Source organism: Camelus dromedarius, chromosome 14 (assembly GCF_036321535.1).
Source record: "Camelus dromedarius isolate mCamDro1 chromosome 14, mCamDro1.pat, whole genome shotgun sequence".
In the NCBI taxonomy this organism is placed as follows: domain Eukaryota; kingdom Metazoa; phylum Chordata; class Mammalia; order Artiodactyla; family Camelidae; genus Camelus; species Camelus dromedarius.
Window position 1 is genome coordinate 60,959,929 of NC_087449.1, and position 26,980 is coordinate 60,986,908.

General features: G+C 51.5%; 1 protein-coding gene across 2 annotated transcripts in view; it reads right to left on the bottom strand.

The window, feature by feature from the left end:
• TMEM51 (transmembrane protein 51) overlaps positions 1–26,706 on the bottom strand; it is a 48,681-nt gene extending 21,975 nt beyond the window's left edge. The window contains exon 1 of one of the 2 annotated variants that reach the window (XM_064494043.1): positions 26,507–26,706. The gene's annotated coding sequence lies outside the window, so the exon portion shown is untranslated. Of the gene's footprint in view, positions 1–25,329; positions 25,561–26,506 lie in introns of those variants that run through there. The other variant, XM_031464109.2, reaches the window with a different exon arrangement.
• Positions 26,707–26,980: the final 274 nt, after the last annotated feature.

Below are 26,980 nucleotides of genomic sequence, written 5' to 3' on the forward strand. Positions count from 1 at the left end.
TTATCCCAGAAGTCTCCACATGGACCTTTCAAGTAGTGAACCACAGCCTGCTGCACTGGTCACTCCCGAGCAGGGTCACTGGAGGCCCAGGGGAGGGACCACAGTGGGCTGCGGGAACCAGGCTCCCCAGGGCTACCTGGGTGAGTCTGGATGCTGAGTGTGTTGGGGGAGGGGAGGCTTCTCCAGGCTCTAAGACTGGGCGTGGCCAGGCGTGGCCAATCAGATTTCCTATTTCCCAATGGGCGGGGCACCAGTCCAGCTAGAACCAATAGGACTCAACTTTCCACTGTTGAGGAAATGCCAAGGGGGCAGTCCGGCCCTCTGCTGCAGGGCCCTCCCCTGCTGGGTTTGCTGTTAGGACAAGATGTGGCCACCATGCTGGTGGCCATCTGGTCCTTGCAAGGGGAGAGGCTGCCCGAGGAGGGGCCCGCATGGAGAAAAGGAGAGCTGGGGTGGAGAGTGAGCAAGACTCCAGAGGACACCCCTTGAACCCAAGAATCCCACTGGACCTACCCCTCTGCCATATGAACCAATACATATCCTCTTGGCCTAGTAAAATAAATGACTAAAAATCAAAAAAAAAAAAAAAAAAAAAAAAGCCAAACCAGCCAGTTGCCCCCAACCTTCCCTTTTCTGAGGCAAGCTAGTGCTGACAGAGCCGGCAGCGGCCACACACTCCCAACGGGCATTCCCCTCCCATGCCCACTCAGACTGCAGAGCCAGGCCACCAGTTGGGGTTCTGGAACATGGCATGAGAGTCAAGGCCTGATTCCAGGCTTACTGGGTCTCTTCCCTTGGCTGGAATGTTTTGAGGATGACTATCAGGGTCCCTCACTAAAAGAGACCTGTAGCCATGGACATGACTGAGGAAGGACCCTGTCACATGGCAGTAGGGTGGCAAATGTGTCCCCGGGGCACTCCCCCAGAACACGTTGCCCAATAGATATTGTCATAAATCACCGGGCTGGGAATGCCTCTAAGTGGTTAGCAGAAAACAGAGGGCGGAAGAACCAGGCCTGCCCTTGAAAACGTCATTGCCAAGGTTATAATGTACATCATTGCCAAGGTTATAATGTACATAGAGCGAACAGATACATGCAGAGGAAAAAAGGAAGGAGGAAGGGAATGCATTGGAAGGGCGTGTGGGGACGGGGGACAGGCAGACACACCCGAGGGGATGCCATCTCTCTACCCTGAGGACCAGGCACTCTGCCGGGCACCGAGGGAGCCATCAGCAGCAATGTGTCCTCAGCAGTACATGCCAAGGAGGGGCAAAAGGGAAGAAAGATTAATTGTGAGAGCTGACAAACTGGGGAGAGGGACCAGAAGGAACAGAGAGACATGAACAACCCAAAGAAGGAGAGAAAAGTGAGCAATAATGGGGGGGAACACGTGACAGCACGGAGGAGGAAGGGAGGAGAAGCGGGGTGTGAGGATCTGGTCTCTGACCAGGCACCAGAGTGGGAGCAGGTGGGAGAGTGCTGGGGCTGAGGGGCGGGGCAGGGGCTGGGGTTGGGGGGTGCAGGCAGTTCAGAAAGAAAGGTGGATCTGGACCCGGGCTGGGCCTCATGCTCCCACCACTGGGCAGCTGCTGCCTCTCTGGTCAAACAGCCAGGCCTCTGGGTGCCGGCAGCTGTTACGGGGGCCGGCCCAGCATACGGTCTGTGTGCACAGACATGGTCACAGAGAGCCCCGGAGCAGGGCTGCTGGGGCCCCACGCCTGCCACCTGCATGCACTGCAGTGGCTGCCCGAGCACAAAGGGACAAGAAGCAAGTTGGGCCCTGAGGAGAGGCCACTCTCCAAGGGGGCCTACCACCGCCTGCTTGGTCCAGGCTGACCTCACGCCTCACCCAAACACTGGCCACAAAGGCTGCCTCCATGGCCTCCCGGCCTGCCCTCTCTCTACTGCTCTTCAGGTGATCTTTCCAAAAGGCAACACTCTTAGTCAAGACCCCTCCATGGCTCCCCATCACCCCCAGGATAAAGCCCTGCTGACAGGCCCCAGGCCCCTGCCTGTTGCTTTTCTTGGCCCTGGCTGATTCTACGCAATTTCCACGCACACTCATTTCATCCTCCCCACGGGCCCATCTCTGCAGATAACATAAATGAGGCTGGGAGAGGTTCCATGACCTCCACCGGTTTCCCACACGAGCCGAGTCACCATCCTCCTTGTCTGGGCTGGAAAGCCAGCTCGTCCATGACTCCTGGCTGCCCCTCACCCCTCCAGGCCCAAGTCTTGTCCAAAGGCCCACCACTTCCTCTTTTTCCTTTCCACTGCTACACTCTAGGGTGAACCCTTCCACCTCTGGGTGCCCACCTGGCTTCCTGCCCTCAGTCTCTCCTTTCTGTCCAATTCCTCCAGCACGCTGCTGCCATTTTGAGCTCCCAGAAACAGCCTTTCATCCTGTCTCTCGCCTGCTCAGACGCCTCCAGGGGCTCCCCAGGACCAGAGAGTCAAAGGCAAACTCCTTAGCTTGGTGTTCAGGCCCTTCCCCTTCACCTGAGGGATCTGGGGAGACAGGTACAGAGGGTTGCTGGGGAGCCTTCCTAGTGCACCCCCTCCTCACAAAGGTTCCTATCTCTCTTACCGGCAGGCAGGGGTTGTACCCTTTAGTAGGGGGTGGGGAGGGGCTGGCCAATGGAGACCAGAGCTGGATTCCAGGTGTTGGCGCCCAGCTGACCTCCCAGACCTGCACGGTCCTCACTTGGGGGCCTACAGGGGTGGGGCATCATTCTCTCTAGTTGGGGGGCTCCTTGGGGCCTCAGAAAGGACAGGAGCTTGGGGAGAGGAGGAGAGCCCCTGGCGGCAGCATTCTGTACCCGAGGCTGCATTGAAATTGACCTCAGTAAGACCAGTGAAAAGAGACCAAACCAGTGCTTCCCAGATCCCAGAGTTCACAGACCAGTAACATCCCTCCCGATCTTCTGAGAAGACTGACACTGGGCTGCAACCTCTCTCTTCCTCGCAAGGGCACTCAAACGAAACAAACCCCAAACAAAGAGCATCCTCCCCTCTGCTCTGCCATCCGTTCGCAGCAGAACGGCCAAGGGAACAGCAAAAACAGGAGGAGAGAATCTCGGAGTGCAGGACACACTCTTAAAGTGAAACTGGTTTTGATTTCAGGGAAATTTAATACACTGTCCTTTGGTTTTCTGATCTTGCTACCAACTGATGAAGTGTTTGTCACTGAGAGGCCAGGGTCTACACACAGCCCTTCAGAACTGCGAGGCTAAAATATGCCCCCTTTGTCAGCCACTGACACCAACCTCACACAGGGGCATGTCCAAGGGGGGAAAAAAACCAGAAACTTTAACTGTCACCGTGCATTACATTAAAAACCTGCAATTAAAATTAAGAAGAGACTATTATAAAAGGATTTTTCCATTTGCAAAAAAGTGTCCGGCCTCAGTTTTCCCATCGGTGAAATGAGAAGTTGGGTGGGACCAGATTATCCCATAGTGTCTTCCGGAATTGAAATTCTGGATTTCCCAAGTTAGTCCGAGTTAGAGAGGCTGCCTGTGTCACAGCAATGTGCAGTTTTCAGAGAGCTCTTTGGAGAAAATAAAGACTACCACAATTTATAGGGGAATGAGGTTTTAGGCCACTTGCCCACCTCCCACTCCTCTGGCTGGGCTTGACCTTCAGCAGGTGGGAGCAGAGCAGATTTGCCAAAACAAACAGGTGCCCTCCTCCGTGCCCGGCTCAGTGCACTGAGCATTTCCTTAGCACCCCTTCCGGGGTGAGGCTGTTCACAGGAAATCTGTATCCTGTATGTGCACAGATTACCACCTGGGCAGTTGGGTAGCAAACTGGTATCAGTGGTTATCTCTGGGGCGTGGGGCTGGGGCGAGAGGAGGGGGCTGTGCACTTCCGACTTCCACGCCTCTACACCGGGGTTTCCCGGCTTCGGCACCACTGACATGCTGGGCCCAATAACTCCCTGCTGGGGGGCTGTCCTGTGTATCGTAAGCTACTTAGTAGCATCTCTGGTTTCCACCCATTAGACGCCAGTAGCATCTTGATCTCAGATATTGCCAAATGTCCCTTGGATTTCAGGGGGAGGGGGGTGACCCCCAGCTGAGAACCACTGCACTAGACTATTGGTTTAAATTATTTTAAAATGAAGCACGTACAATAATATCTATTAAGGTTATTAAGGCTATCTCTATTCAACACCTCAGCAAGTGTTGCCAATCTGCCTCCCCAAAGTTCTCAAATAAACCTACTTCCTGCCTCTTCCATTGCTGCCACTGTCACCTGGGCCACTATCACAAAGCCTCCTATCTGGTCTCCCTGCTCCCAGCCTGGCCCCAGCAAGTCCTCCGCCCACAGCAGCCAAAAGGAGCTTCTGAAAGTGTCCTTCAGTCATGTCACTCTCCTGCCTGGCTTCCTACGGCCTTCAGGAATAAAATCCAAACTCCCCACCTGCCTTCCAGGGGCTCTGCTGCCCAGATCCTGGATCCCTCTGCCGTCTTCCAGTCCTGGCCACTCACGGTGAGGCCTGTGGACCAGCAGCCTCGGCAGCCCTGGAGCTGGTGAGGAAGGGAGAAGCTCAGGTCCGCCCTGGATCCGCTGGAGCAGAAGCTGCCTGTCCATAGGTGAGGTGCATCTTCCAGGGACAAGTTGGCCCAGTCTGCCCCTCACCCCTACCCCGCACTCCAACCCCTCTGCCCCTCATCACTGGCTCCTCCTCATGTCACTTCAATGTCACTAACATGGGGAGGCGTCTCAGTCCAGACATTTGCAAGTCGTGGCCCCATGTAATGTTACATCTTAGTGCCCTGCTGGTTTGGGACACAGCATGATGGCAACTCGTAATCATCTTGTTTACGTTCTGTTTTGTCTGTCTCTCCCCATATCCCACGCCCAGAGAAAGCTCTGTGAGGGCAGGTCCAGGGCAGGCAGCACCAGGCACAGAGAAGGTGCTCTGCAAATATTTTTGGAATTAATAACGTGCACAAGTATTGTGCCCTTACTATGGGGCAGTACCTTTTCTTAACGTGGATCATCTCGTTTATTCTTCATGAAACCTAAGAGGTGAGACAGGTACTATTTATGATAATCCCCATTTCACAGATGAGGAAGCAGAGGCACGTGACACATGGTCTCATAACAGGCAGAGTAGGGGTTCCATCTGGGGCGGTTGGGGGGTGACCTGGCCCCCGCCACTGCACACACTCCTACTGTGCCACCTGCCCTCTTATTCATAAATTAAACCGCATTTTACCTGCATGAAGGGGTGCTTGACATTGAGAAGAAATTCCTAGTGAATACTTTATATAAAATAAAGAATTCTGCTGTTGGGGAATCATAATCCTTTCATGTGCTTCGGGGGTAAGTTCCATCTTTGTATTCGGAATCTGTGTAAGCAAAGCCTGTCTATCCGTATGTTCCTGAAGACTGTTGCTATGGAACACTCCACTTCCAGATGTGAGTCCAGAAACAAGCCCAGCATGGAAGTCTCAGGCCACTCAAGCTAAGGGACGATCACTGTTTCCACGCCCTCTGGCAGCGGGCAAGCCTTCACCCCTCACTGCCACCCGGAAAGTGACCGGTGTTCATCGCTGGATATCTAGGGCTTTCCTTCTACGGCCCTTCCTGCTACCCTCAGCCTCGCTCCAAGGAGCATCAACCACGTTCCTTCTCACTCGGGGCTGTACCAGGTACTCGCAGCATTGCAGCTCCAGGATACTTCGGGGGACACATATGACCTTGTCTGACCTCCCTGAGAGTCAGGGCCACGTGTCCCCATCGTCACATCGCCAGCACAATCACCTGAATGTTCTAAGGACAATGCCAGGCTGCCTTCATTTAGTTACCTTCCTGAATTTAATCCTCATGACAAGCCTTTACATAGGGAACACAGGGTCTTAATTTGGCAAGTGAGTAACTTGAAGTTCAGAGTGGTGAAGTAGTTTGCCCAAGGTCACACAGCCAGTTGGTGAGAGACCCAGAGCTTGAACAGTTCAACTCAGAGCAGGTCTAGCAAACAGATAACCATGGTAGCTAATGCTTGCCGAGTCTGTACCGCACGCCAGGCACTGTGCTAAGACCTCACATGAGTCCCACAGGGTGGGTGCCACAATTGTACCCATTTCCCAGATGAGGACACTGAGGCTCAGAGAGGCAGACGGACACCTCCTCAGGGTCACAGAGACAAGAAGAGCACAGAAGTTGGAGTCTAGGAGTGACACGCTGCACAGGGTGGCCACCTTGCTTTCAGCCTAGTGTAGTCACACTATCTTCATCTACAAACCAGCCCTCGCGGAGTCTCACGTGGGCAGCTGGACATCATGATTTGATGGTTTGCCTTTTATTTTTGTTTTCAACCCAAAGGAAACCGAGCAGCTTGAGAAACCCACACTGTGGTTCCCAAGATGCTGGCAAAAAAGAAAAAAAAAAAAAAGAATCCACAAAATCAACAAACAAAAGGGTTGTTTGTCCATCTTGGGTCCAGTCTTGTCCAGCACCTGATGCCACTCCCCTGCCCCCAATCTGAGAGCCAGCTCCGTGTGGCAGGAAGCCTGCCGTCCATTTAGACATTACAGTGACCATCAGCCCTGATCTCTTCCAATGGAGTAAACATGATGGTTAGGAACACGGGACAAGGCTGGGAACAAGGCTTTGAGTTTTTAAAATGAGAGAATCTGAGAGAGGGTTTTAACCACAGAACGTCAGCTTTCCCTGCACGCGAGTCAGAAAGGCATCTGCTTCACCTGTTGACACAGGCCACCCTGAAGACTGTCCTGTCACTTCCCTGAAGGCATGAAGGACAACCTCCTGTCCTCTTGGCCTCCACCTGGCTCAGTCACAAACCAAGGGAGGTGTGTGACCTTGCAGTGACGGTAAACAAAGCTGACAGGTCTCACGGCGTACCATGGGCTGGATGCCACTCCGTGTGCTGTACACAGACCGACGCATGACAGCCTTTTAAGGTCTGGACTAGCACCCTCATCTGACAGATGGGAAACTGAGGCGGTTAGGCAGCTTGCCCTGGGTTCCACGGCTGGTAGAGCCAGGATGTGAACCTGCTTTCTGAACCAGTACACACGGCCTTCCTGAAGAAGGGAGCATCTCTTGCTCAACCAGAGATGGCTTCTCATTCGGGTACATGGGGGGCTTCTGTATTGATCCCCATCCCACAGAGCTGCCAGCAGTGTGGTGCAGTGAAAAGCCTCAGCAGTTAGGCAGACCCGAGTTTCAGTTCTAGCTCCATGGTCCTGGCTGCGTAACTTTGGACCAGAGACTTGACCTCTCTGAGCCTCAGTTTTTGCTCTGTAAAATGGGGATAAGAATAGCACCTATACCCATAGGGTTATTATAAGCATTAAAGTGGGTAATAATCATTGTAACAGCTAACATTTACTACATGCTTCCCTTGCTCAAGGCACTTTTAAGCAGTACTGCCATCTTCCTCATTCCACAGAGGAGGAGCTCAGAGAGGTTAAGTCACTTGCACGAAGACACACAGCTAATGGTGGCGATGTGGGGGCTTGAGCCCTAGGCTGACTCTGAGCTGAGGCTCCTAAGAACTGCACCACGCGTCCTCTTATATAATTCAACGTGTACACAAAACAACATAACACAACAGCTCTTCAACATACAAAGTCATTATTTTCTGGAGGGCAGAGAGACAGGATCCAGAGAGGGCCTGTCTAGTTCTGCCTGATGCCCAGTGCCTGGCAGACGCCTGCAGCCCTGTGCGGGAGTCCTGCCCTCCGTCTCCAGCACAGCAGACCCTGTGATGCCCGGCACATGGCCAGGATCAGCCCGGTGACTGAGGGCGCTTTGTCCACAGCTTAGAGCTGGTCTTGCCGATTATCAGGAGCCCGCCCTGGGACCAGACTTTGACCCCAGTTGAGTTTTACGCTTAAAAACAGTCTAACCGTAGGTGCTCGGCATCCTAGCCAGAAGAGACCTTGGTGATTAGAGTCCAGGGTGCCAAAATGCAGATGCCTCTGGCCCCACCCAAGACTGCTGACGCTGAGTGGCCAGAGCGGGGGCGGAGGCATCTGCTCATTTACTTGTTTACTTAAAAAGTATAATTTATATCCAGTAGAATGCATAGAGCTTAGTGTACACTTTGACAAGTTCTAACAACATACGTCCACATAACCACTGCTTAGATCAAGATATAAGCCATACCCATCGCCCCAGAAGGTTCCCTGTGTGCGCCTTCCTCGAATCGTCCCCCACCCCAGGCGGTCACGGATCTGCTTTCTGTCACTACTGGTTAGTGTCGGCTGTACCAGAAGTTTACATAAATGGATTCATACGGTGTGTGCTCCCTGTCTGCCTTCTTTTGTTCATCTATGGTGCTGTCTGTGTTTGTAGTTTGTTTGGTTCCTTTCTCTTGCTCAGACGGACACTATCTGGCGACACCACTGTCTATCTGGCCGCCTGCTGCTGGACACCTGGGCTGCTTTCTCGTTTGGGCTGCTGGGCACAAGCTGCTACGGGCGTTGGTCTAAGAGTCTTTGTGTGGCCTGTGTAGGCCTTTCCCTCCATCAATACCGAGGAGTGGGATTGCTGGGGCACAGGGAGAGGCACTGACTTTGACCCTCTCTCCAGGTGCTGCAGCCCAGATGGGGTGGGATTCCCTGACCTGCTCTCTTTTAAGCCCTCTATCCAGGTGAGAAGCCCGTAGAGGTTACTGGACCTGTCCTGGGTCACAGAGGAATCTGTCTTCCTAACCAATGATCCTTGAGTCATTCCACAGTTTGATTCACATGGAGCTTTGAAAGCTGAACCAATTCTGAGTTCTAACTAGTGATGACACCTGTTCATACAAGGGCGGCAAAGCCCATGGAGATAATGCAAAGGGTCTTCTCATTGCCAAAGGTTCATGCCTCCTTCCCCATCGTCTGCAGATTGAATGTGACAAGAATGCATCACTCACAGTCCTTCGTCTAGACTCCACCAGGGACCCCCATGGACCTCCAATGCCAACTGAGCAGAGGCAGTAAAGCGACGTGGTTAGAGTAAGTGGTGATTAAAATCCAAGTCTGTCTGGGTGGCCTTAGGCAAACTGCATCACTTTTCTGAGCCTTGCTTTCCTCATCTGTAAAATGGGGACACCAGCATTACCAGCTCATGATACTGGAGTACAGGTTAAACAACATGAGGTGCAGAAAAGGAGGTGGCAGTGGCTGGATGAACAGCAGATCGGGGGTCAGGGAGCAGTAACTTGAGACCCACTATTACCCAAGAATCCCTGCATCCCCTACCAGGCAGAGGTGGGGCAGGATTTGCTAAATATGCAGGTTTTAGGGCCCCATTGTGGACTTACAGAATCAGAATCCAGGGTGGGGTCTAGGATCTGCTTAAGCAAGCTCCCTGAGTGCTTCGGATGCTCACGGAAGCCTCGGAACCCTCATCCTGAGTGAGAACCACGGTGGAGCCTGGGGAGTCAGCTGGACGTGAGGATGCAGACAGTGTGGAAGGACCCAGGGGGGCAGCTGAGGCTTGCAAGAGCTGCAGCGAAGAACCGGGCCAGCGAGGACCAGGGACTGATTTATGCCTCCACCAAGACTGCCTCTCAGCTCTGCCCCAGGGATTCCAGCCACACGTGCCTCACTCAGCAAAGTCCTAACGCCTTTGCAAGGTTAAAAGGTCTGGCTTTGGAGCTAGGAGGCTCTAGGTTCGACTCCCAGCCATACCACTTCCTGGTTGCATGAGCTTGAGCAAGTTATTTCAGCTGAGTTATTACACAAAGGGTGTAATAAGAAATGTGTCTCTCTAACGGAGCTGCCAGAAGGAAGGCACTCGCTTGAGCGGGTAGACCATTTAACACCTTGCCGGGCAGCCTTCACACGGTTGGTCCTGATGCAGTGCTAGGACTTCATTTTGCATCCCTTTTAGGTTTAAGGGATGCAGTTGGTGACTGTTGATAACTGAGAAATACTCCCCGATGCATGGGGCGGGGGAACAGAGCACACGGCCCTTTCATGCACCTGGCTGTTCCTCCAGCCGTGTTCTCCCACCATTCGGTCTCAGCTTTAATCCCACCTTCTCCACGATGCTCCTAATACACCCATTTGCTTAGCCTTCTACAGCTAAACAGTGGGGTCTCCTGAGAGCCAGGGAGCCCCAGCTCTGCAATGGAGGGAGGGAGAGGAGCAAGCGACTTCAACAAGCCTCAGTCTCCTCATCTGCAAAGTGGGTGTCATAACAGAACACCTCTAGTGCATTGTTGTGGGACTTACGTAAAACAACCCAGATAAACCAGGTAACCCAGTACCTGGCCCACAGTAAGTACGCATTAAACCTCAGCGCACACACTGTGGCCTGGTGTTATTCCTGAGTGGCCCGTGGTGCCCTCCCTCTGGCCAGAGACTAGAAGCCCCAGGAGGACAGGGCTCACGTCAGACAAAACTACACCCAAACCAGAGTCCAGGGCCTCAGGGATGATCTCCGGCTGCCCTGACCAGGGAGGCAGATGTTAACTGTTCTTCTGGATGCCTCTCCGGGGGGCTGAGAGTCCCCTGCAGTGAAGGGAGGCTCCTCCGGATGGTTAGGGTGGGCTGTGGCCCTGGGTGGCCAAGGGGAAGCAGCCGCACTGGGTGAGGCGGGACTCATGAGGCGCAGGTGGGATGAGGGAAACCAGGAAGGACCCTGGGTGCACCCCGTCTGAACCCCTCGTTTTGGAAACGAGGGTTGCCTCGAGACAACTATTTTAGCACTCTGTGTGGAGCACGGGGAACTGGGGAGGGGGCTGGGGACACCCCCTCCCAACCCATCAAGGCCAGCCTTCTCATCCATGTGGGATACAGACCCAGGAGAGAGGGGCCCGAGGGGACTCTGCCCCAGGTCTCTGACAGCAAGGGGCCAACCCAGGATTTGAACCTGTGTCTCTAGGGCTCGAACACAGCGTTCTTACATTTGCCTCCTAGCAGGGTGCAAATCAGGCAATCTTAAGGCAACCCTCCAGCCAAATCTGAAACAGACTGAACCCCTTACAGAAACATCTGGGAGAGGGTCCCACAGAGACCACCTGCCTCTAACCAGTGCTCTTTGTAATCCAGCTGTTCCCCCAGAAAAGCTGTTTTTGTCAGTCTGTGTCCTCCTTTGTCGTATGACCACCCATGTCACTTCAACATCTTCCATTCCCCAGCCCCCTTCTCCTCCAGACTTCCCAGTCCCAGTGCAAGAGGCCCTTCCCTCACCGACCTGGGCTTGAAATCTCAGTGCCCTTCAGCATTCTCTCCTCCTTACTCCACCCCCAGCACAGACACACTCCTGGGTCTCAAACTGGCAGCCTGAGGGCTATATCTGGCCGTGGACATATCTCATCTGGACTGTGAAGTGTTATTTATTTAAATAATAGAGTAGTTGCCATGGATAATCTCATGTACAAAACTTAAAGATCTGGTAAACCTGGCCCCAGCACTCACATGTAACCAGCAGCTGGTGCTGAATCACAGCTGCCTCCTAAAGAAGCGGCCTGCCTTCCCTTTTGCCACAGTCCCCACCACTCCCTGCTGCCTCATGTCTGGACAGACCCTCTCCCTAAATCCCCTGCTGCGTCCTGTGAGACCCGTGCGCTTGGAACTCATGCTCGCTTCCACATTCAGTTGGTCCCCAGACTTGTTTCTTCTTCCTTCTCAAAGCCTTTCTCTGCAGGGATTCTTCCTGCCCCAACCATCTCCCTCCTGTTTCTCAGGCCCTATTGAAGGCCATAGTTACTATAACCCGCTTTTCTAAGGCTTTCTTGGCCGATAGGTGTAGCCACACCAACCCTCCAGCCACCATGTCTGTCAAAACATCAGAGGAGTCCCTCACAGCCTCCAGGACAAAGTCCAACTCTCCTGGGAGGGTTTGGACTGCCCCGTTCTGCCTTACTTGCCATGTTCCTTGAGTGACCGCTGTGTGCAGGGCCCTGTACCAGGCACCAGTAAGACTGGGGTGGATCCATACATGTTCTCCGCCAGAATGAAGATGAGTGCAACATCGGGGTCCCGTCCAAGGGAGGGAAACAGTACTGGGCTCACCCCTCCAGTCACATAGGTCTGCCTCCCAGCCTCTGCCCACGGTGGGCCTCTCTGCCTTGGCTCGCTCCCCTCCCCCTAGCTAACCAGGAAGGTCTCCCCTCTGTCCACATCCAGCTCTCATCCCCCTTCTCCAGGACACCTCCTCCGCGGCCAGCAGGAAGCAGCTCCTCTGAGCTGTCAGTGCGGGTCACCTGTCTTAGCCAGCCTCCCCTGGCCACTCACAGGGTTCTGGAGGGAGTCATGTTCAATCCTACTTTCTCGCTTTAACTGCATTTAAAGTTAAGCAAGCAGGGCCTCGTCCCTGTGTTCTTATTACCACCTCTGGGCATTTGTCCGTGTCCTGGAAGGCACAGAGCCGCGCCTATCACACCACAAAACCTCTCAACAAATCTCTGCTGACTTCATTCATTCATTCAACAAACGCTCCCTGAGCAAAGGCTGGGGGCCAGGCACCACGAACACAGGCGTGAACAAGACAGAGGCCTGTTCTCAGGAAGCTTCTCTTCTACTGCAAGAGACAGACACATGAAAGGGATGGATTAACAAGCGATGTTCGGAAGAGAAAACAAAGTAGTATAAGAGTAAAGGTGGAGGATGGTCCCTCAGACCAGGCGGTCAAGGGAGGGCCCTCAGAGACAGCGACATTTCAGCTGAGACCCACAAAGCAGCAGCCTGGCGGGAAGGGGAGGCTGGGGGAGCCCCAGGCTGTCCTGAGTGACCGCATGGGGCAAAGAGCTTACCTGCCCCACCCAACGCATTACACTGTGACCTACTAAGTCTCTTAAGCTGTTGCGATGTGGAGTGGTTTGCACGGTACATAGCCTCCTCCGACCTCAGTCTCCCCATGGCAGTTATGAGGATCAATGAGTTAGGAGTTAATATATACAAAATGCTTAGAAGAGTGCCAGCCACAATTGCTACAAACATTTAAACTAATGTTAGAAATACCTAGTAAGGTCAGACCCTCTCGCCAGCCAGCCAGCCAGCCAGCCAGCCCAGGATCTGCCTCCTCGAAGGCCACCCCAAAACTGGGGAGCTGGGAAGACTTGGCTGGCCGCCCCCCTCCCCCACAACTCCATCAAGGATGCTGACCCCCCAAAGGCTACTTCCTCAAGCATCCGTGACTGTCCTCACCCACCGGATACAGCTCTGCCTTCGGGGAACTTCCCGAAACTCTTTTTTGAGTATTTTTCAGCCTGAAACTCTCTTGTAGGAAGCAGGTTTGTCTGCTCCTCTCGACGAGAATTTCCCAGTGACTGGGCAACTTCGTTCCAGTTCCCAGTAACTGGGCAAGAGCATACGAGAGTTGTAAAGCTGCCAGCATACTTCCCCACATGCAATGAGTCAGCAGAAGCACCCAGGGCTGAAGAACACGCACTTCATCCCCGCTCGCTCAGCCCGGCACGTCCCTCTGTTCGATCAATGGCTCCGTCAGCTTCCAACCCCAAAACTGAGCACCAATGATCCATAAATTCAGAACCTGTACCCTCAGCTAATTACACACTTATCTCCTGTGTATCCGTACAAGGTTGCTTCTTGTACATCACTAGCCATGCTTCTTCCTTTCTGTTTTTCAGGCTATAGACCCCTTTAAAAATCTGATGAGAGCTCCTGACCTTCCTCTGAAAAATGCAGAGATGGAAGGTTTGATGGAAAATTTCAGGCATATATCCAGAGGGAACTCTACTTTGAAATGATACATTCACCCCAATGTTCATAGCAGCACTATTTACAATAGCCAAGACACAGAAACAATCTAAATGTCCATCGACAAATGACTGAATAAAGAATTTGTGGTATATTTATACAATGGAATACTACTCAGCCATAAAAAATAAAATAATGCCATTTGCAGCAACATAGATGGACCTGGAGATCATTCTAAGTCAAGTAAGCCAGAAAGAGAAAGAAAAATACTACTTGATATCGTTTATATATGGAATCTAAAAAAAAAGAAAAAAAAAGACACAAATGAACTTATTCATAAAACAGAAACAGACTCACAGATATAGAAAACAAACTTACGGTTACCGGGGGGGAAGAGAGTGGGAAGGGATAAATTGGGAGTTTGGGATTTGCAGATACTAACTACCATATATAAAACAGACAAACAACAAGTTTCTTCTATATAGCACAGGGAACTATATTTAATATCTTGTAGTAACCTATAATGAAAAAGAATATGAAAATGAATATATGTATGTGTATGTATGACTGAAACATTATGCTGTACACCAGAGATTGACACAACATTGTAAACTGACTATACTTCAATAAAAAAAAATTTCAGGCAGTTAGTGGGTCCTTAATCTACTTCTGAGGACCCTGATATGAGTTATTACAAGTTTAAAATTACCCCAAAATTTCAAAATGGTCCAGACAACTGTAACACTTTATTGTTTTGATTACCAGGGGACTATCTAAAAGCAGTGTTTACAGACATCATTATATGCATAGAAAACTTCCGGAAACATATACAGGAAATTATGCACCAGGTTCCCTCTGGGAAAAAGGACTGGGGTCTGAGATGAGAGAGATTTACATTTTTTCATTGAATAGCATTTTAAACTGTTTGATTTTTTAAAATCATGGATAAAAATATTTTCTTTTTCTTAACCAGAAGTTCTTTTTTTTTAAATTTTTTAAACCATAATTTTTTTTTAGTTGTTTTTTTTTTTGGGGGGTGGTAATTAGGTTTATTTATTTATTTTTAGAGGCAGTACTGGGGATTGAACCCAGGACCTTGCGCGTGCTAAGCATGCACTCTACCATTTGAGCTATACCCTCCCCCCAAAATATTTTCTAACTAAACAAAAAAAGTTAATAAAAAATGACTTAAGTTAAGAACTATACATAACCCATTGTTACTTCCATTCCTCTAACATGAGGAAGGGGGAGGTCCCCAACTGGGGAGAAGTCAACTTCCTTCCTGACAGAGCTGAACCTACATCAGTTGGGAAAAGGCAAAAACATCACTCAAGGAGAGGGGACGAACTGTTTCTACTGGGTGTTCAACACAGGTCATTAAAGTTCCACACTGGAGGGGAGCAGGGTACTAATATTTTATTAAGTCCCTGCACAGCCTTGGTGCTGGGAGTAGGAGCTGGGAAGAACCTTCCTGTAGAAGTTAGGGGCTTCACACTTAAGCAAATCGACTCTGAGCGAGGCTGGAGGTTATCAAGATGTGTAAACGCCAGAGCGATGCTGGGAGGGGAGGGTGTAGAGATGAGAACACATAATGGATAAACCGTCTGTTATCACAACCTCCCCCACCCTCCTCTGTCCCCAGATTCAAAGAGAGTAGTTCTGCATTTATTAGGTCGAATTATGTGAAATTGCCTTTTCTGTGGGTCATCTGTAAAGGGGAGGCCAGAACCTGTTGTCTCCCAGGCTGTGGTGAGGGTGGGATGAAGCCCCTGGCTCCGCGTGCGGCACACAGCAGGTACTCAACAGAAGTCCATCCCTCCCGCCCTCCCCTCCCCGCATCATCAGCACAAAACTTTTTCAGCTTGGCCACTTCACACACATGGCACTCACCACACACACCCAGCAAGCTCGCTCCCAGGTATTTGCCCAAGAGAAACAAAAAACTTATGTTCATCCCCATATCTGCACACGAATGTTTACAGCGGCTTTTGTCATAATCACCCTAAACCAGAAACAATCCAAACACCCTTCAACACGTGTAAAGGTAAACAAACCGTGGTACCTCCGTGCAACGGAACAACACAGCGTGGAGGACTTCACATGCGTTATGCCGAGTGAAAGAAGCTGGGCTCAAAAGGCTTCACCCTGTATGATTCCATCTGTATGACACCCCAGGAAAGGCACCACTGTAAGGCGTATAAGCAAACATTGGTTGTTAAGAGCCAGGGGTGGGAGAGGGGGTGACTATAAAGGGGCGGCGTGAAGGAATTTGGGGGGACGACGAGACTTCTCTAATGTCTTGATCACAGTGGTGGTTACACAATTGTATGTGTTTGCCAAAACTCGTACATTGAATTGGACATGAAAAAGGGTAAATTTTACTGTTTATAAAAATATATATATTTATATACATGCACACCCCTCAGAGTATATAGATGTGTGTGTGTGTGTGTGTGTATTGTATATAATGGGAGGGTGACGTCTTAGCTCAGGCTGCTAGAACAGATACCGTAGACTAGGGGGGCTTAATCATCAGACATTTATTTCTAATAGTCAGAGGCGGGAAGTCCAGGATCAAGGTGTCGGCACCCTTGGTATCTGGTGCGGCCCCACCTCCTGGCTTGTAGGCGGCAGCCTTCCTGCTGTGTCCTCACACGGCCGGCCTTTCATTGGTGATCTCTCTCTTTCTTCCTCTTCCTGTGAGGGCACTAATCCCATGGGGACAGTCTCACCCTCATGACCTGCTCTAAACTTAAGCACCTCCCAAAGGCCTCACTTCCTAATACCATCGTTAGGGCTTCAACATATGAATTTGGGGGGGGACACAAACGTTCAGCCAATAAGAAACAGCTTTCGCAGGTGCAGGTGAGTGAGCTGCTGTGGTCTCTGCCTTGCTCCTATCTCAGCTTCCTAAGTCCAGGAAGGGAGGCCCAGATGCTCAAAGTTAAAATGGTAAACGAATCATCTAGAAGAGTGGCTAAGATTTGCAAAGCCTTCTACAGCTTACAGACTACCTGACCTTGTAGTAACCCCCAGGGGATCCACAAAAACTCTATGAGATTTTTAAAAAGTAAAACATTTTCTCTTGTTATAAAAACACCGCTTGTTTATTAAACAAAAATTAATAAATCTAGATTAGCAGAAAGCAAATTAAAATCATCCATCACCCCACCATCCGTAACTGCTGAGAATATCTATGTTGGTGTTCAGACTTTCTTGAGTGTTTTGTAAACAAATATACTTTAAATTTTTTTTCAAAAACGAGATCTTACTGCAGCATGTAGTGGTGACCTTTTAAAATTTTGATATATAATGAGCAATTCTGCACGTCATCAGTATTCAGCTAAACCATAATTTTTTAGTGGTTGAGTAATATTCCTGTACACGGTGGACTCATAATTTATATAACCAATCCTCTACTGCCAGACACACAGTTGGTTTCTAATTTTATTGTTATTATAAAAAAAAAAAAACCAGTTGAAACTAACTCTTTACACAATCATGATTCCTCCAGATAAATTCCTGGTATTGAAACTGCTACGTTTCTTAAAGCTTTGACATGCGTTTTCAGAATGTCCTCCAATTTACACTCCCTCCCTGAGCTTGGGAAAGCCCCACCTCCCAATATGAACACATTTTTCAGCTTAAAATTTTCAAACTTTTCCAAACATTTAAAATTGGCCATGTGAAAGGCGGCATTGTTTTAATTAGCATTTTCTTTAATATGATGAGGTTGAATGTTGTTTCTTTTTCTTTTTCATTTTTTTCCCCCAATGTGCTTATGCACCACTGGCATTCCTTCTTGAAAGCTCCCTCTACAGTCCTCCGCTCTACCAACTGAGCTATCGAAGGAATCACTGGCATTCCTTCTTAATCCTATTTCTCCACTAGGGCATTCAATTTTTCATTGGGAAAGGTCCCAAATGTGTTCAGAAAAGAGCCCCTTGCCTGTTGTGTGTTGCAAAGATCACTCCAGTTTAATATTTGCTGTATTAAATGTTTTAAATTTTAGGAGCCTAATCTACCCATCACTTTCAGGAGTTTCTTTTATAATTTGATCTTTTACTATCATGCTTTAAAAGCCCCTTCCAAAAAGGGGCTTTAGTAACTTTATAGTGGACAAATCTTGTAGACACAACTTTGACCAAATGATCAAGGTTAACATCCCCAATAAGTCATGCTGGTGTCGTGTAAATCCTGACATGATGTCAGGAGGACACTTCACCTCTGTAGTATTCTTTCCCCAAACCTCAAACCCCAGTCTAATCATGAGATGATTATCAGACAAACCCAAAGTGAGGGACATTCTACAAAACACTGACCAGTACTCATCAAAGCTCTCAAGGTCACAAAGTCCAAGGAAAGACTGAGAAACTGTTACAGATCGGTTGAGACCAAGGAGACGTGGGTACTAAATGCAAGGTGGTGTCTTGGGACTGGATCCCAAAGCAGAATCATGACAGTGGGAAAATGGGTAAGATCCAAATAAAGTCTGTCCTTCAGTCACTGGTCATGTGAATTTCTTAGTTTTGATATGGGCACTAGGGAAGCTGAGTGAAGGGTATACGGAAACTCTGACTATTTTTTGCAACATTTCTATAAATCTAAAATTATCCCGTCCTTTTTTTTTTTTTTTTTTTTTCCAGTTTTGACTAGGACAGACAACAGTCCAGGCAGAAAAGCCATCCAAGCTCATGGCTATGGGTCAGGGGTGGGAGGAGGAGAGTGAGTGGGAAGTGGCTCCTGGTTCCTTCTGACAGACTCACTGGAGGTGTGGAGATGGGCAGGGGCAGCTAGAACGGGTCTGGAAAGGTAAACTGAGTCTGAACTCAAAGGAGTCCCAAGTTTCAAGAAACCATCTTTAGAGCTTTCAAAGCAGCTTAGCCCAGACTTGATCTTGCAGGCAGTGGGGAAGCAGTTAAGATTTTAGTTCAGTGACTGATATGGTTATGGGTTTATTTCACTTGTTTGTTTTCTAACATACTGACCCCTCCTCCCACCCACTAAGGCCTCAGCTCCAGGAGAGCAGGAACCCCATCTCGCCTATGGAACATTTCTCCCCAACTCCTCCTCCAAAACCCTGAACACCTGGCCTGTAGAAAGAACTCAGTGGATACGGGATGAATGAAAGAAATCATGTAAATGGTTTTTCCCACCCCTGCCCTCCCCATCTTGTATCAGCCGGTGTGAATTAAGCTGTTTTTACGCCTCTGGGCCTTTGCACAGGCCGTGCCCTGCCAAGTGCACCCTCTTCTGCTGCTGACTTTCTGCTTCCCCTTGAGATTTCAGCTTAGACTTCACTCTTTCTGAACTTGACTCTCTAAGAGTGGGTTAAACTAACTCTCTAAGAGTGGGTTAAACTACTTCCTTTGAGCTCCAGGGTGTCTTCATCCCTGGTCAGCTTATTGTAATGGTGACTCTCAGGAGGACTGGCCCACCTGGAGGGCTGAGCTGGCCTCTTTAGTTCACCACCAGCTGTGTGACCAGCACACGGTAATATCAGTACATTTGTTTAAAATGCCTGTCTGTGGCAGCCAAAGACTTCCTCCCCATCCCCCCATAGTACAATCTGCATCTGTCACTGTTTGAAAGCAATTCCCCAAAGGCAGCTAATTGCTACCCTCCAAACTGCTGCTAATGAAGCTGTAATCTTCAGGGTCTGAAAGTGCAAGGGGTTTGTTTTTTTATCATATTCCCACCCACCACCCCCAACCAAGTTTCAAGAAACCACGCCCACACTCTACCAACAAAGCCTGGCCAGTGGGGCGGGGAAAACACGGATCAAGGGCAAGGTACATAAATGCTCTCTCTGCCTCTCCCTCTCTCTCCCTCTCAGACCAGATGTGAAGAGGAGAAAGCGGCCAAGACATAAAACCCACCAAGCCTTAGTGCCACCTGGTTCTATGTCCTGAATAGAAGAAATGGCGGAACCTTCTGGACACATCCAGAACTATACATCCTACGAGATCACGATCCTAAAAAAAAAAGGACCTTGCTCACCACGGTGAATTCTTGTCCTGGTTCTGGCAAGATTTTGCTGGGTGACTTTGAGCCCATCACTTATTCACTATTCTATTAGTGAAGCTCTGGGGACATTAAAAAAGAAGAAATGCCTCCTCGAAAAAGGCTTAACCAACCCTGTGATATGTTTTCAATGCTGGCAGTGAACAAATGGACTGTTTTGTGCACTGTGACAAGGCTGGACCGCTGGCATGACAGCTACAGGCTTTATGATAAACATGAATTCCTGGTGCACATACCAGCATGGCCTGTAGGAGAGCCAGGCTGCACAGCAAATGTGTGTTTTGGGCCTGCAGCTCTGATACTGACTTGAGTGCCTCATCCGGAGACTCTCATCATCGCCAGGCCTGAGAGCCCACCCGCCCCGCCCCGCGCAGGCCCCAGTCACTCTGTTTTCTGGCCTCAGTTTCTTGGCTAGACCAGCCGCAGTTTCCAACTTGCCGTTTTGTTTTATTGTTAAAGTCGCAGGATCTCTTTAAAGGGATCTGTCGCACTTTGACATCTGGAACGTTCGTGAGCAGCGTTTCTGTCCAGCTGGCCCTGCTTCCCATCACTCAGCCCTGTCCCTGCAAGCCCTTGAGTTGCTTCTGGGACCCGTCCAAGGAAGCCCAACTTTCCCAGGATCACAGTTATAAAAACCAGTGGACCGGAGCACTGCTGCCCAAGGTTCTTACCCCGCCGTTGGAAATATATTTGTCCGGTGACTCAGTGCACAGCCTCCTACAAATAGCTAAGAAAGTTTTACTAAAGAATACTTCTCATGACAGGAGATGCTCTGTTTGCTTGTCTACTTTCTTCTATTTCACTTAAAAAGAGCTCGTGGAAAACCACTTCCCTGATTTTAAAACCCATGAATAAGTCTCTGCCTGTGGTCTGTAAACGTTAGCCTGGGGAATCTCCCAGATCACTTCTAGTGTTGGAAATTTACATGGCATTCACAAAGCTGGGATCCAGGTAGAGGAGGAGAGATGCCAGGAGATCCTGTCCCCAGGGTGGAGTGACTGACCTCACCTGAGCAGGTAACAAATTCTCTGCACATCTTTGCCACCGAAACACCTGCTCTCCAAAAGGCAGGGCTTGGAGACAAGCAAAACAAATACTGATTTTTCTAGGGACCTGCACTTGCCACCCCAGTGCCGAGTCCTGGGGAGATTTAGGGCAACGGGTGATGACAAGAAGGTGGGAGCACTTGGCTAGGTTCAAACCAACACAGCAAAAGATCAGAAGACACAAAACTCTCTTCCTCCCTCCTGTAATCTCTGGGTCACACCCACCCCACCCCCATGGCTGGTGTCCTCCATTTCCAAGAGGCTCACTGAGAATCATTGTTTGCTTTAGATTTTGTAAACACAGCCCTTTCCCAAACAGCCATGGTGATGCAGAGGTGATGCACTGTGGGACTTCAGGGCCCCCTGAAGTCCCACAGTGGTGAATAATTTGCATAGGGTTACAGGATTTTGGCTACTGACGTGTTCAACAGAGCCAACACAAAAATCTGGCCTCCAGACGTCAGATGGTAACAGCACGTGAAACTGGCAGGTTAGAACCGGTGTGAAAAAATTATCACACGGGGAAAATACACATTATGATGATGAATTGAAAAAAACCAGGATATGAAATAGCAGAGCAAGCAAGCAAACAAACAAACAAAAAGATTTGAATAAAACATCACCGTATCAACAGTGGTTGCCAGCATATGGAGATGTTTTCCTTCCAAGTTTTCTATGTGGAACATTATAAAGTGTGGTTCAGGGAGAGACAGGTAAGTTTAATCACTAGCTTACAAACTGGCGTGAAAGTCAGCTTGAACAAACAGGTCCTGAAAATGTGAAGATATATACAGATACACACACACACACACACTCCTTGCTTTCCAGGGGCCCCCGCATGTATTCCTTCTGGACATGTGACTGGGATGTCCCCAGATACCTGGCAGTGTGAAGTGTAGGGAGAAAGGGGACCTTGCGGGGGTGGGGGGGGGTCTGTTCTGTTTTGTTTTTTTCTTCAAGAACCAACCCCCAAATCAAGACATAATCGGGGAACTTGGGTTCTAGTCCTGGCTCTGATCTCAGGCCCAGCCCTTCCCTTCCCTTCCCTTCCCTGGGCCTCAATTTTCCCATTTGTAAAATAAGTAGAGTGGACTTTCTGATGGTTAAGGTCCCTTCTTGGCTCTAATATTCTAAGAGCAAAAAGGCCCAGCATTCAGCGGGAAGGGCTGCTAAGTCTGACAAATCTAGGGCAGGAGAGAACAAGGAAACTTGCAGCTGCTCAGCCCACGTAAACACAACAGACTAGAAGATGAGGGCCAGGCCAGCGCCTGGAGGTAGGGGTTGGGGCTGTGGGCAGGGAGGAGCTGAAAATCAGCCTGAGGCACTTAGCAGAGACCCTCGGAGCACTACCTGGGGTCAGCGTCTTGAGCAGGGCAGCCTAACCTGAAGCAGGACAAATCAAACAAATGACCTGTTTCTTTGCGGAACCAGAGCTCCCAGGATGGGCAGCCAGTGCACCAAGTGTTCAATACAGGAGGAGGGAGGAACAAAACACATCGCCAGGCTAAGCCAAGCTACCTGTCCAAACTGGGGAGGAGCAAGACTCTCTGAAGCGGCCGGCAAGACTAAGATGGTGATAAAACCACCTACCCAGGACTAAACTGGGGCCTAAAGCAAGTCTCTGACTTGCAGGTGGCCAGGCCTCCCGGGATAACCCAGAGGAACCTCGACCTGGTTCTGCTGCTGACTTGCTGTGTGCCCTTGGGCAGGTTCCTTTCCCTCTCTGTTTCATTTGTCAAATGAGAGGACATTCTAGGGTCCTCCCGTGGCAGGTGAAAAGCCGTGTGTGGCCCACCTCCCAGAGAGATTTATAACCTGGAGAAGGATACTTTTACAGTTGTCAGCTGCAAAAAAGGACTCCTCAAGGCTTCAGAGCATACGCAACAAAAGTGAAAGCAAAGGCCCGCAGCCAGAAGCAGACCCTGCACCATGTCCCCAGTTAGAGGGCAACTGCGCTTCGGGAACTTTCCTAGCACTTAGGGAGAAAACTCTTTTCAGTCCCTCAGATTCCATCTTAATTTGGAGCAGGGGGAAGAGAAACCCAGAGCCAAAGGTCCTGGAGCCCCGGTCTCCTCCAGCCCGAGAGTTCTGAGGGCTTCACTGCCAGCCCCGCAGAGGGAGGGAAGGACATTTACCAGAACCGAGACCCAGGAAACCAGGAGCCCCCAAAGGGGTGGGCAGCCCAGTGCAAATGTCAACAGGAGATGGGCTGCTGGCTTCGCCATCCCTCACATGGACCCAGAAACTCCTGGGCCGTGTGACTTCTGGGGCCAGAGAGCTGGAAAGACACAGCTGGAGGGGCCTGGGCCCTGCCGCGGTCCCCGGCACCTGCCACCTCACTGTGGTAGAAGACAGGCTGGCAGTTTGGGCCTCATACCGAATCCACAAGTCTCACCCTTGACCAGTGGTCACATGTTAAGGCCACATGTTAACCTCTGCCTCCTGTGTGGGGCTCCAATCCATCCCCCCTTTTCATTCCCACTGTCCCCACCAACCTGCAGACCAGCCTCCTCTCTCCTAGCAGCCTTCTCCAAACACCCATCCAACTTCCACATCGCCAGAATTATCCTCCTAATGCATCAATAGGATCAAATAACTCTCCTGCCTAAAGATCTTGAACAGAATTTGTGTCTTTCTTTGTCTTTTTGTTGTTGTTGCTCAGTGATCTATATTCTGAGCACCTAGAACAGTGCCTGGCCCACAGCAGGTGTTCAGTCAACATGTGTGTAATGGTTCTGAAATGTCTACTCAATAAAGTTCCACTGGCAGTAACGTGGCCCTGCAGATCCAGTCCAGTTCATTCCAGACCCTCCACTCCCCTTTGTTCCCCCATCCTCTCATAAACCCACCTGCCACTACCTGAGCACCTCCCCCAGCCCAGCACACCTCATGTACTTTCATACCTCCATGCCTTTGCTTGTGTTGTTCCCTCTGCCTGGACACCCTTCCTACCTCATCCCCCTGAGACACTCTACTGTTAATACACCAGCATTCTTTTCTTAGCAGGACCTCTTGGCATGCTTTGCTCTGAGTTACTTTCTGTGTTCTGTTCTTCTTTAACCCTGTAACTTCCTACAGAATACTCGCTGTGTGCCAGGCATGAATGTCCCACCTCACCCTAGGTTAGTCCCATTGTACAGATGAAGAAACCGACGTTCAGAGAGGCAAAGTGATAGCCCACTGTGGGGCACACATCCAGGGAGTGGTGGGGTCTGACTATATGGCCACTTCTCTACAACATTTGCCATTTACTTCTCACTAGGCTGGGAGCTCTCTGAGGCCCCTTGGCCCTATATCCCTGGGGCAGGCCCCGCCCTCTGGGATGCCCAAGAGACCCTAATTATTGAATTTCTGTCAGCCTAGGACACCGTAAGGAACAGATGGACCACCAGCCTCCTTCCCTTTCTCTTTCTTCTGCCTTTTCTCCCAGTCTGGGCGGTACCTCTGGCAAGCTGGGGAGGGACATATTTGGAGGGAAAAGGGGCCCCCTCCCAATTCCATTTGGCCCTATCAGCTTAAGTCGAGATCCCTGTGTGACATCTCCAAAGTGTGAAAGCCTTTCACAGGTCCCAGAGCCAACCCTTAACTAGGGAAGCCATCCTGGAAGTCACTCCCTCAAAATGAAAGCCAGAAGCCAGCCCTAGAGGGCAATCGTTCTTCTGCGCCCGCCTAGGCTGGCTCGGGCCCCGCCCATCCCATTTCAGCCATGCCTCGGTTCCTAGCTCCTGGACCACCAGCACAGTTAGGAAGGACCCGACCCGTGGACACACAGGCTCCTCAGACCGCTGCACAGGTGCCTGCGGCTGCCACCCACCAGGGAGGGCCCGAGTGAGACCGGGAAAACCGAAGTACGTCAGTGACCCCCGTCCTTTGGCTAGGAAAGATTTCTTTTGAGAGTGACCATCCCTCTTAATCAGACCTGGCGTACCGGGCCACAGACCTCCCTTCGGGATGCAGACTAGAGATCTGATTTGGATTCTGAGTAGTATTTGCTATGCGGTAGGCGTGAATGCCCCATCTCATCCCGGGAGGTTATCACACCCATTTTCCAGATGAAGAAACCTGAGTTACATCCCACTTCGCTCACGCCCGATTCCTTATTCTTTGCCTCTAGTACCTAACACACACACACACACACACACACACACACACACACACACACAAACACACACACACCCCTAAATCCTTTAAAAGTCTCCATTTCCATAAAGAGTAAGGGATGCGGGAAAGGGGCTCATGCGGGCAGCACCACGGCGGTTTCCTGGGATCTACTGAGCAGTTCTGCTCTAAGCACCGGTGGAAGTGCCTCTTTGGCCAAGGATTCGAAACCCGCTGGGCGAATGGCACCTGTCCCCGCCAACAGGGGCCCGGAGGCCGGCTGCCTTCCCCCAGCCGAAGCCAACTGGCCTCACAGCGCTGCCCGGGAGGCGGGTGGTCCCGCACTGGCCCGGCGCGGCTCTGGGGGCTGCGAGTACCGCGTCCTCCCGCCGCAGACCGCGGGCAGGAAGCTCTCAGACAGACGGACGGACAGACAGACCCAGACAGCCGTCGACTCCCCCCGGGGCCCCGTGAGGAACAATCCCTCCGCGGGGCGCGGCGGAGCGGAAGGCGCAGACTCACCGGGGCGGCAGCGGGTCCTGCTCGGTCCCAGCTGGGCAGCCGGGGGCTCCACGGCCCCGGCCCGCCCCCAGCCGTCTCCTTCTGGTGCCGCGATCCCGGAGCTGGGGGCTCGGGAGAGTCTCAGTCGAGGGAGCGCGGTGGCGGAGAGCGCGCCGCCCGCTCTCGAACCGGGATGGGGACGCAGGAAGCGCGGCCGCGGAGCGCCGGCGTGCGGGAGGGAGGGACCGCGAGAGGCGCGGGGCGGTGCCGGCCCGGAGCGGCCTCCGGCCCCGAAAGGCACCGCCCACCAGTCGACCCTACCGCCTACCCCCCACGCCGGCCTTCCGCGCCGTCCTGGGGCGCGCGGCCCCAGCTGCGGAGGGGGGGAACCCACTCCCTGGCGTAGGCTGGGGGAGTGCGGGCTGGAGGCGCTGGGTCAAGTCCTCCCCGACCCAGGCCGCCGGGAGTTGGCTAAACCATGATGAGGGGAGGGAAAAGGTCCCTGACCCCTCCCCACCCGGGTCCGCGAAATTGGCTGTGTAGGGATGGGGTGCGGAGAGGTGTCTCTGTCGCAAGTCCAGGTAATTAAGGGTTAAGCAGAGCGGAGAGACCCTTCTCAGTGCTAGACCCCAAGCGAGTGCGGAGGCACAGCTCCGCGGGCCCGCCCACCGCGCCTTTACTGGGTCCGGCACTCACGTGGACACGAGGTGCACCGGCCTCCTCTCCTCCCCTTTCTGGGGAGACCGCCGCCTCCCTCTCTACCCTGGGGCGGGTTCAGGGCGCTGGGGCCCGCCTGCACCTCCCAGGGCTGGTGCCCTGCAAGGTGACTGATGGGCGGAGGTAGGAAAGGAGGAAGGGAGTTTTTGAAAAGGGAGTCAGCTGAGGCCCTCAATCCGGCTACTCACCCCCTTCCGGGTCCCCCGAACGCCCTCCAGGTCGCACCCCTGGGCCTTGGTCGGGGTGGAGTCCATTCCAGGTGCCTTCGCCCGCGCACAGAATGAGGGCGCCCTGGCTCGGGAGCTTCCCCTGCTGGGGGCCGGTTCCCAGCTTTGTGGAGAACTCGCCCAAGGGAAGCACAGGTTGGTGTCCCGCCAACCAGGTGGCAGGCGAGTGGCCCGCCTCTGCTTAGAGCCCCAAGCTGCTGCCCGAGGCCTGGTTCGGGGGAGGGTGAACCGCAACTCGGGAGGACGCCTCTTACCTGCGGCTCTGCCTCTTCCCGGTGCCCGGAGCTTTGCCCTGGAACCGTGCCGCTGGGACCCAGGACTCGGGTGGGTTGGTTGGTCTCAACCTGATTCTAAAGCACAGAGGGAGAAGGTGGACCGCCTCCTCTCTCAAACTTAGCTTGTTTTGAATTCCAAGAGAGATCTGGCTGGGGTCCCCTTCTTCGGTGACTGTCCAGCCCTTTGAAGTTCAGATCCCAAGAAAAAAGCTGATAGGCAGCTGGCTGTTGTCAGAGAATCTAGCTGAGGACAGAAGGCGCCTCCTACTGGGAATCTGCCCTGTGCGGGATGGAAAATAGACACCTTGGTGGTAATTGCAGTCAAGTTCACTTCCAGACTTCGGACTTCATGGTCCCCATGTGTGGATGCCTACAGAGTGGACACACGTGGATATTTTTCCCGTTGTTGCTTCTTAATACGCGCGGTAACGGTTCAACAGGTCCCTGGTGTCT